The sequence below is a fragment of the Mesoplodon mirus genome (assembly GCF_964341445.2).
Source record: "Mesoplodon mirus genome assembly, chromosome: 20".
Lineage (NCBI taxonomy): Eukaryota > Metazoa > Chordata > Mammalia > Artiodactyla > Ziphiidae > Mesoplodon > Mesoplodon mirus.
In genome coordinates this window covers 5,700,266-5,713,325 of record NC_138996.1, presented here as the reverse complement: position 1 = coordinate 5,713,325, position 13,060 = coordinate 5,700,266, and positions in this window count along the sequence as shown.

Here is a 13,060-nt window from a genome sequence, read left to right as displayed (position 1 = left end):
CCTTACCTGTTCGCTAACACTAACCCTAGGTCTAAGCCTAACACTATCCACAACCCTACACAAAATCCTAACCCATACCCTAATCCTAATCCGTACAATAACACTAACCTGTGCCCAACACCAAGCCTGACGCTAATGCGTTTCCATATGCTTACCTGTACCCTAAATATTACCTGTTCGCTAACGCTAACCCTAACCCTAACCCTAACCCCAATCCTACAACTTACCCTAATCCGTACTGTAATCCTAACCCATATCCTAATACTAATCCGTGCCCTGACACGTACACGGACCGTAACACTTTTCTGTACCGTCACCTGTACCCTAAACCTTACATTTCGCTAACCCTAACCCTAACCCTAAATCTAAATCTAACTCCAACCCTACACCTTACCCTAACACGTACACTAATCTTAACCTGTACACTAACACTAATCCATTCCCGCAAATATATTTTGACCCTAAATCATTTCCGTACCCTCCCCTGTAACCCAAACCTTACCCGGTCGCTAACCCTAACCCTAGCTCTAAACCTAACCCTAACGCCAACCCTACATCTTACCCTAACCCATACCCTAATCCTAAACCGTACACTAACACTAACCAGTGCCCTGAAACGTACCCTGACCCTAACACTTTTCCATAACCTCAGCTGTACGCTAAACCTAATCGTTAGCTAACCCTAACTGTAGACTTAGACCTAACCCTAACACCAACCCTACAACTTATTCTAACCCGTACCCTATTTTTAACCCCTACACTAACACTAACCCATGTCCTCACACGTACTTTGACACGAACACGTCTCCATACACTCACATGTACCATAAGCCTTAACCGTTCGCTAAGCCTATCCCTAACCCTAACGCCAACCCTAACCATTACCCTAACCCATACACTAGTCCTAAACTTACAGTTACACTAACACATAACCTGACCCAAACGCTTTTCCGTACCCTCAACTGTACCCTAAAACTTACCCGTTCGCTAACCCTAAGCCTAGCCCTAATCCTAACCCTAACCCCAACCCCACACCTTACCCTAAACTGTATGCTAATCCTGACATGTACACTAACACTAACAGGTGTCCTAACACATACCCTGACCCTAAAAGTTTTCCGTACCCTCACCTGTACCCTAAACCTTACTGGTTCGCTAACCATAACCCTAGCCCTAAACATAATGCTAACACCAACCCTACACCATACCCTAACCCGTACACTAATCTTAACCCGTACACCAAAATTATGCAATGCCCTCACACGTACTTTGACACTAACACGTTTCCGTACACTCATGTACCATAGAACTTACCTGTTTTCTAACCCTAACCCTAGACCTAAACTTAAACCTAACGCCAACCCTACACATTACCCTAACCCGTACCCTAATCCTAACCCATACACTACCACTACACGTGCCCTAACAGGTACCCTGACCGTAACACTTTTCCGTACACTCACCTGTACCCTAAACTATACCGTTTGCTATCCTTAACCCTAGACCTATACGTAAACCTAACCCCATCCCTAAACCTTACCCTAACGCGTACCCAATCCTAACCAGTACACTAACACTAATCCGTGCCCTAACATGTACCCTGATCCTAACACATTTCTGGACCATCACCTGTAACCTAAACCTTACATTTCGCTAACCCTAAACATAGCCCTAAACCTAACCCTAAACCCAACCCTACCCATTACCCTAACCCATACCGGAATCCTAACCAGTACACTAATACTAATCCGTGCCCTGAAACGTAGCCTGACCCTAACACTTTTCTGTACCCTCACCTGTACCCTAAACTTTACCGTTCACTAACCTGAAACATACCCCTAAACCAAGCCCTAACACCTACCCAACACCTTACCCTAAAACGTACCCTAATCGTATCCCGTACACAAACACTAATCCATGCCCTGACACGTACCCTGCCCCTAACTCTTTACCCTACTCTCTCCTGTACCCTAAATTTTACAGTTCGCTAACCCTAACCCTAGCCCTAAAGCTAAATCTAACTACAACCCTACACCTTACCCTAACACGTACACTAATCTGAATGCGTACACTAACACTAACCCATTCCCGCACACTTACTTTGACACTAAAACATTTCCGTACCCTCACCTGTAACCTAAACCTTACTCGTTCGCTAACCCTAACCCTAGCCCTAACACTAAACATAACGCCAACCCTACCCATTAACCTAACCCTTACCCTAATCCTAACCCGTACACTAACACTAATCCATGCCTTAACACTTACCCTGACCCTAACACTTTTCCATACCCACACCTGAACGCTAAACCTTACCATTCACTAACCCTAACCCTAGGTCTAAACCTAACCCTAAACCCAACCCCAACCCTACACCTAAACCTAACATGTACCCTAATCACAATCCTTCAACTAACACTAACCTGTGCCCTAACATGAGCCCTGACCCTAACTCTTTTCCATATGCTCACCTGTACTCTAATGTTACCTATTCGCTAACCCTAACACTAGCCCTAAACCTAAACCTAACCCTAAACCTACACCTTACCCTAACCCATACCCTAATCATAACCCATACACTAACACTAACTCGTGCCCTAACACCTACCCTAACCCTACCCCTAACCCTAACCTTAACATTAACCCTAACACTAACCCTAAACTTTACCATTTGTTAACCATAACCCTAGCCCCAAACCTAAACCTAACTACAACCCTACTCCTAACACGTACACTAATCTTAACCCATACACTAACACTAACGCAATACCACACACGTACTTTGACAATAAAACATTTCCGTACGCTCAGCTGTAACCTAAACCTTACCCGTTCACTAAACTTACCCCTACCCCAAACACTGAACATAACGCCAACCCTACCAATTACCCTAACCCGTACCCTAAACCTAACCTGTAAACCCACACTAACCCCTGCCCTAACACGTACCCTGAACCTAACAATTTGCCGTATCCTCTCCTGCACCCTAAATCTTACCATTCACTAACCCTTAACCTAGCTCTAAACATAACGCTAACACCAACCCTACAGCATACCCTAACCCGTACACTAAACTTAACCCGTACAAAAAACTAACCCATGCCCTCACATGTACTTTGACACTAACACGTTTCCGTACACTCCCGTGTGCCGTAAACCTTACCCGTTCGCTAACTCTATCCCTAGCCCTAACCCTAACCATAACACCAAACCTATCCATTTCCCTAACCCGTACCCTAATCCTTACCCATACACTAACACTAATCCATGCCCTAACACGTACCCTGACCCTAACACTTTTCCATACCCACTTCTGTACCCTAAATCTTAGCATTTGCTAACCCTAACCCTATGTCTAAACCTAACACTAACCCCAACTCTACACCTAACCCTAACCCGTACCCTAATCCATACACTAACACTAACCTGTGCCCTAACATGAACCCTGACCCTAACTTGTTTCCATAAGCTCACCTGTACCCTAAATGTTACCTATTCGCTAACCCTAACCACACCCCTAAACCTAAACATAACCCCAACCCTACACCTTTCCCTAACCCATACCCTAATCCTAACCCGTACACTAACATTAACCCATGCCCTAACACGTACCCTGACACTAACACTTTTCCATATCCTCTCCAATACCCTAAATTTTACCGTTCGCTAAACCTAGCCCTTTCCCTAAACAGAACGCTAACACCAACCTGACACCATACCCTAACCCACACACTAATCTTAACTCGTACACCAAAATTAAGCAATGCCCTCACATGTACTTTGACACTAACACGTTTCTGTACCTTCCTGTGTACCGTAAACCTTACCTGTTCACTAACACTAACCCTAGGTCTAAGCCTAACACTATCCACAACCCTACACAAAATCCTAACCCATACCCTAATCGTAATCCGTACAATAACACTAACCTGTGCCCAACACCAAGCCTGACGCTAACGCGTTTCCATATGCTTACCTGTACCCTAAATATTACCTGTTCGCTAACCCTAACCCTAACCCTAACCCTAACCCCAATCCTACAACTTACCCTTATCCGTACAGTAATCCTAACCCATATCCTAATACTAATCCGTGCCCTGACACTTACACGGACCGTAACACTTTTCTGTACCCTCACCTGTACCCTAAACCTTACATTTCGCTAACCCTAACCCTAGCCCTAAATCTAAATCTAACTTCAACCCTACACCTTACCCTAACACGTACACTAATTTAACCTGTACACTAACACTAATCCATTCCCGCAAATATATTTTGACCCTAAATCATTTCCGTACCCTCCCCTCTAACCCAAACCTTACCCGGTCGGTAACCCTAACCCTAGCTCTAAACCTAACCCTAACGCCAACCCTACATCTTACCCTAACACATACCCTAATCCTAAACCGTACACTAACACTAACCAGTGCCCTGAAACGTACCCTGACCCTAACACTTTTCCATACCCTCAGCTGTACGCTAAACCTAATCGTTAGCTAACCCTAACTGTAGTCTTAGACCTAACCCTAACACCAACCCTACATCTTACTCTAACCCGTACCCTATTTTTAACCCCTACACTAACACTAACCCATGTCCTCATATGTACTTTGACACAAACACGTCTCCATACACTCACATGTACCATAAGCCTTAACCGTTCGCTAAGCCTATCCCTAACCCTAACACCAACCCTAACCATTACCCTAACCCATACACTAGTCCTAAACTTACAGTTACACTATCACGTTTCCTAACACATAACCTGACCCAAACGCTTTTCCGTACCCTCAACTGTACCCTAAAACTTACCCGTTCGCTAACCCTAAGCCTAGCCCTAATCCTAACCCTAACCCCAACCCCACACCTTACCCTAAACTGTATGCTAATCCTGACATGTACACTAACACTAACAGGTTTCCTAACACATACCCTGACCCTAAAAGTTTTCCGTACCCTCACCTGTACCCTAAACCTTACTGGTTCGCTAACCATAACCCTAGCCCTAAAGATAATGCTAACACCAACCCTACACCATACCTTAACCCGTACACTAATCTTAACCCGTACACCAACATTATGCAATGCCCTCCCACGTACTTTGACACTAACACGTTTCCGTACACTCATGTACCATAGAACTTACCTGTTCGCTAACCCTAACCCTAGACCTAAACTTAACCCTAACGCCAACCATACACATTACCCTAACCCGTACCCTAATCCTAACCCATACACTACCACTACACGTGCCCTAACAGGTACCCTGACCGTAACACTTTTCCGTACACTCACCTGTACCCTAAACTATACCGTTTGCTATCCTGAACCCTAGACCTATACGTAAACCTAACCCCATCCCTAAACCTTACCCTAACGCGTACCCAATCCTAACCAGTACACTAACACTAATCCGTGCCCTTACATGTAACCTGATCCTAACACATTTCTGGACCATCACCTGTAACCTAAACCTTACATTTCGCTAACCCTAAACATAGCCCTAAACTTAACCCTAAACCCAACCCTACCCATTACCCTAACACATACCGGAATCCTAACCAGTACACTAATACTAATCCGTGCCCTGAAACGTAGCCTGACCCTAACACTTTTCTGTACCCTCACCTGTACCCTAAACTTTACCGTTCACTAACCCGAAACATACCCCTAAACCAAGCCCTAACACCTACCCAACACCTTACCCTAAAACGTACCCAAATCGTATCCCGTACACAAACACTAATCCATGCCCTGACACGTACCCTGCCCCTAACTCTTTACCCTACTCTCTCCTGTACCCTAAATCTTAGAGTTCGCTAACCCTAACCCTACCCCTAAAGCTAAATCTAACTACAACCCTACACCTTACCCTAACACGTACACTAATCTGAATGCGTACACTAACACTAACCCATTCCTGCACACTTACTTTGACACTAAAACATTTCCGTACCCTCACCTGTAACCTAAACCTTAGTCGTTCGCTAACCCTAACCCTAGCCCTAACACTAAACATAACGCCAACCCTACCCATTAGCCTAACCCTTACCCTAATCCTAACCCGTACACTAACACTAATCCATGCCTTAACACTTACCCTGACCCTAACACTTTTCCATACCCACACCTGAACGCTAAACCTTACCATTCACTAACCCTAACCCTAGGTCTAAACCTAACCCTAAACCCAACCCCAACCCTACACCTAAACCTAACATGTACCCTAATCACAATCCTTCAACTAACACTAACCTGTGCCCTAACACGAACCCTGACCCTAACTCTTTTCCATATGCTCACCTGTACTCTAATGTTACCTATTCGCTAACCCTAACACTAGCCCTAAACCTAAACCTAACCCTAAACCTACACCTTACCCTAACCCATATCCTAATCATAACCCATACACTAACACTAACTCGTGCCCTAACACCTACCCTAACCCTACCCCTAACCCTAACCTTAACATTAACCCTAACACTAACCCTAAACTTTACCATTTGTTAACCATAACCCTAGCCCCAAACCTAAACCTAACTACAACCCTACTCCTAACACGTACACTAATCTTAACCCATACACTAACACTAACGCAATACCACACACGTACTTTGACAATAAAACATTTCCGTACGCTCAGCTGTAACCTAAACCTTACCCGTTCACTAAACTTAACCCTACCCCAAACACTAAACATAACGCCAACCCTACCAATTACCCTAACCAGTACCCTAAACCTAACCTGTAAACCCACACTAACCCCTGCCCTAACACGTACCCTGAACCTAACAATTTGCTGTATCCTCTCCTGTACCCTAAATCTTACCATTCACTAACCCTTAACCTAGCTCTAAACATAACGCTAACACCAATCCTACAGCATACCCTAACCCGTACACTAAACTTAACCTGTACAAAAAACTAACCCATGCCCTCACATGTACTTTGACACTAACACGTTTCCGTACACTCCCGTGTGCCGTAAACCTTACCCGTTCGCTAACTCTATCCCTAGCCCTAACCCTAACAATAACAACAATCCTAACCATTTCCCTAACCCGTACCCTAATCCTTACCCGTACACTAACACTAATCCATGCCCTAACACGTACCCTGACCCTAACACTTTTCCATACCCACTTCTGTACCCTAAATCTTAGCATTTGCTAACCCTAACCCTATGTCTAAACCTAACACTAACCCCAACCCTACACCTTACCCTAACCCGAACCCTAATCAATACACTAACACTAACCTGTGCCCTAACATGAACCCTGACCCTAACTTGTTGCCATAAGCTCACCTGTACCCTAAATGTTACCTATTTGCTAACCCTAACCACACCCCTAAACCTAAACATAACCCCAACCCTACACCTTTCCCTAACCCATACCCTAATCCTAACCCGTACACTAACATTAACCCATGCCCTAACACGTACCCTGACACTAACACTTTTCCATATCCTCTCCAATACCCTAAATCTTACCGTTCGCTAAACCTAGCCCTTTCCCTAAACAGAACGCTAACACCAACCTGACACCATACCCTAACCCACACACTAATCTTAACTCGTACACCAAAATTAAGCAATGCCCTCACATGTAATTTGACACTAACACGTTTCCGTACCTTCCTGTGTACCGTAAACCTTACCTGTTCGCTAACACTAACCCTAGGTCTAAGCCTAACACTATCCACAACCCTACACAAAATCCTAACCCATACCCTAATCCTAATCCGTACAATAACACTAACCTGTGCCCAACACCAAGCCTGATGCTAACGCGTTTCCATATGCTTACCTGTACCCTAAATATTACCTGTTCGCTAACGCTAACTCTAACCCTAACCCTAACCCCAATCCTACAACTTACCCTAATCCGTACTGTAATCCTAACCCATATCCTAATACTAATCCGTGCCCTGACACGTACACGGACCGTAACACTTTTCTGTACCCTCACCTGTACCCTAAACCTTACATTTCGCTAACCCTAACCCTAACCCTAAATCTAAATCTAACTCCAACCCTACACCTTACCCTAACACGTACACTAATCTTAACCTGTACACTAACACTAATCCATTCCCGCAAATATATTTTGACCCTAAATCATTTCCGTACCCTCCCCTGTAACCCAAACCTTACCCGGTCGCTAACCCTAACCCTAGCTCTAAACCTAACCCTAACGCCAACCCTACATCTTACCCTAACCCATACCCTAATCCTAAACCGTACACTAACACTAACCAGTGCCCTGAAACGTACCCTGACCCTAACACTTTTCCATATCCTCAGCTGTACGCTAAACCTAATCGTTAGCTAACCCTAACTGTAGACTTAGACCTAACCCTAACACCAACCCTACAACTTATTCTAAACCGTACCCTATTTTTAACCCCTACACTAACACTAACCCATGTCCTCACACGTACTTTGACACGAACACGTCTCCATACACTCACATGTACCATAAGCCTTAACCGTTCGCTAAGCCTATCCCTAACCCTAACGCCAACCCTAACCATTACCCTAACCCATACACTAGTCCTAAACTTACAGTTACACTAACACATAACCTGACCCAAACGCTTTTCCGTACCCTCAACTGTACCCTAAAACTTACCCGTTCGCTAACCCTAAGCCTAGCCCTAATCCTAACCCTAACCCCAACCCCACACCTTACCCTAAACTGTATGCTAATCCTGACATGTACACTAACACTAACAGGTGTCCTAACACATACCCTGACCCTAAAAGTTTTCCGTACCCTCACCTGTACCCTAAACCTTACTGGTTCGCTAACCATAACCCTAGCCCTAAACATAATGCTAACACCAACCCTACACCATACCCTAACCCGTACACTAATCTTAACCCGTACACCAAAATTATGCAATGCCCTCACACGTGCTTTGACACTAACACGTTTCCGTACACTCATGTACCATAGAACTTACCTGTTTTCTAACCCTAACCCTACACCTAAACTTAAACCTAACGCCAACCCTACACATTACCCTAACCCGTACCCTAATCCTAACCCATACACTACCACTACACGTGCCCTAACAGGTACCCTGACCGTAACACTTTTCCGTACACTCACCTGTACCCTAAACTATACCGTTTGCTATCCTTAACCCTAGACCTATACGTAAACCTAACCCCATCCCTAAACCTTACCCTAACGCGTACCCAATCCTAACCAGTACACTAACACTAATCCGTGCCCTAACATGTACCCTGATCCTAACACATTTCTGGACCATCACCTGTAACCTAAACCTTACATTTCGCTAACCCTAAACATAGCCCTAAACCTAACCCTAAACCCAACCCTACCCATTAACCTAACCCATACCGGAATCCTAACCAGTACACTAATACTAATCCGTGCCCTGAAACGTATCCTGACCCTAACACTTTTCTGTACCCTCACCTGTACCCTAAACTTTACCGTTCACTAACCTGAAACATACCCCTAAACCAAGCCCTAACACCTACCCAACACCTTACCCTAAAACGTACCCTAATCGTATCCCGTACACAAACACTAATCCATGCCCTGACACATACCCTGCCCCTAACTCTTTACCCTACTCTCTCCTGTACCCTAAATCTTACCGTTCGCTAACCCTAACCCTAGCCCTAAAGCTAAATCTAACTACAACCCTACACCTTACCCTAACTCGTACACTAATCTGAATGCGTACACTAACACTAACCCATTCCCGCACACTTACTTTGACACTAAAACATTTCCGTACCCTCACCTGTAACCTAAACCTTACTCGTTCGCTAACCCTAACCCTAGCCCTAACACTAAACATAACGCCAACCCTACCCATTAGCCTAACCCTTACCCTAATCCTAACCCGTACACTAACACTAATCCATGCCTTAACACTTACCCTGACCCTAACACTTTTCCATACCCACACCTGAACGCTAAACCTTACCATTCACTAACCCTAACCCTAGGTCTAAACCTAACCCTAAACCCAACCCCAACCCTACACCTAAACCTAACATGTACCCTAATCACAATCCTTCAACTAACACTAACCTGTGCCCTAACACGAACCCTGACCCTAACTCTTTTCCATATGCTCACCTGTACTCTAATGTTACCTATTCGCTAACCCTAACACTAGCCCTAAACCTAAACCTAACCCTAAACCTACACCTTACCCTAACCCATACCCTAATCATAACCCATACACTAACACTAACTCGTGCCCTAACACCTACCCTAACCCTACCCCTAACCCTAACCTTAACATTAACCCTAACACTAACCCTAAACTTTACCATTTGTTAACCATAACCCTAGCCCCAAACCTAAACCTAACTACAACCCTACTCCTAACACGTACACTAATCTTAACCCATACACTAACACTAACGCAATACCACACACGTACTTTGACAATAAAACATTTCCGTACGCTCAGCTGTAACCTAAACCTTACCCGTTCACTAAACTTAACCCTACCCCAAACACTAAACATAACGCCAACCCTACCAATTACCCTAACCCGTACCCTAATCCTAAACTGTAAACCCACACTAACCCCTCCCCTAACACGTACCCTGACCCTAACACGTACCCCGACCCTAACACTTTGCCGTATCCTCTCCTGTACCCTAAATTTTACCGTTCACTAACCCTTAACCTAGCTCTAAACATAACGCTAACACCAACCCTACAGCATACCCTAACCCGTACACTAAACTTAACCCATACAAAAAACTAACCCATGCCCTCACATGTACTTTGACACTAACACGTTTCCGTACACTCCCGTGTGCCGTAAACCTTACCCGTTCGCTAACTCTATCCCTAGCCCTAACCCTAACCATAACACCAAACCTACCCATTTCCCTAACCCGTACCCTAATCCTTACCCGTACACTAACACTAATCCATGCCCTAACACGTACCCTGACCCTAACACTTTTCCATACCCACTTCTGTACCCTAAATCTTAGCATTTGCTAACCCGAACCCTATGTCTAATCCTAACCCTAACCCCAACCCTACACATAAACCTAACCCGTACCCTAATCCATACACTAACACTAACCTGTGCCCTAACATGAACCCTGACCCTAACTTGTTTCCATAAGCTCACCTGTACCCTAAATGTTACCTATTCGCTAACCCTAACCACACCCCTAAACCTAAACATAACCCCAACCCTACACCTTTCCCTAACCCATACCCAAATCCTAACCTGTACACTAACACTAACCCGTGCCCTAACACGTTCCCTGACCCTAACACTTTTCCATATCCTCTCCAATACCCTAAATCTTACCATTCGCTAAACCTAGCCCTTTCCCTAAACAGAACGCTAACACCAACCTGACACCATACCCTAACCCACACACTAATCTTAACTCGTACACCAAAATTAAGCAATGCCCTCACATGTACTTTGACACTAACACGTTTCCGTACCTTCCTGTGTACCGTAAACCTTACCTGTTCGCTAACACTAACCCTAGGTCTAAGCCTAACACTATCCACAACCCTACACAAAATCCTAACCCATACCCTAATCCTAATCCGTACAATAACACTAACCTGTGCCCAACACCAAGCCTGACGCTAACGCGTTTCCATATGCTTACCTGTACCCTAAATATTACCTGTTCGCTAACCCTAACCCTAACCCTAACCCTAACCCCAATCCTACAACTTACCCTAATCCGTACTGTAATCCTAACCCATATCCTAATACTAATCCGTGCCCTGACACGTACACGGACCGTAACACTTTTCTGTACCCTCACCTGTACCCTAAACCTTACATTTCGCTAACCCTAACCCTAGCCCTAAATCTAAATCTAACTCCAACCCTACACCTTACCCTAACACGTACACTAATCTTAACCTGTACACTAACACTAATCCATTCCCGCAAATATATTTTGACCCTAAATCATTTCCGTACCCTCCCCTGTAACCCAAACCTTACCCGGTCGCTAACCCTAACCCTAGCTCTAAACCTAACCCTAACGCCAACCCTACATCTTACCCTAACCCATACCCTAATCCTAAACCGTACACTAACACTAACCAGTGCCCTGAAACGTACCCTGACCCTAACACTTTTCCATACCCTCAGCTGTACGCTAAACCTAATCGTTAGCTAACCCTAACTGTAGACTTAGACCTAACCCTAACACCAACCCTACATCTTATTCTAACCCGTACCCTATTTTTAACCCCTACACTAACACTAACCCATGTCCTCACACGTACTTTGACACGAACATGACTCCATACACTCACATGTACCATAAGCCTTAACCGTTCGCTAAGCCTATCCCTAAACCTAACGCCAACCCTAACCATTACCCTAACCCATACACTAGTCCTAAACTTACAGTTACACTAACACGTTTCCTAACACATAACCTGACCCAAACGCTTTTCCGTACCCTCAACTCTACCCTAAAACTTACCCGTTCGCTAACCCTAAGCCTAGCCCTAATCCTAACCCTAACCCCAACCCCACACCTTACCCTAAACTGTATGCTAATCCTGACATGTACACTAACACTAACAGGTGTCCTAACACATACCCTGACCCTAAAAGTTTTCCGTACCCTCACCTGTACCCTAAACATTACTGGTTCGCTAACCATAACCCTAGCCCTAAACATAATGCTAACACCAACCCTACACCATACCCTAACCCGTACACTAATCTTAACCCGTACACCAAAATTATGCAATGCCCTCACACGTACTTTGACACTAACACGTTTCCGTACACTCATGTACCATAGAACTTACCTGTTCGCTAACCCTAACCCTAGACCTAAACTTAACCCTAACGCCAACCCTACACATTACCCTAACCCGTACCCTAATCCTAACCCATACACTACCACTACACGTGCCCTAACAGGTACCCTGACCGTAACACTTTTCCGTACACTCACCTGTACCCTAAACTATACCGTTTGCTATCCTTAACCCTAGACCTATACGTAAACCTAACCCCATCCCTAAACCTTACCCTAATGCGTACCCAA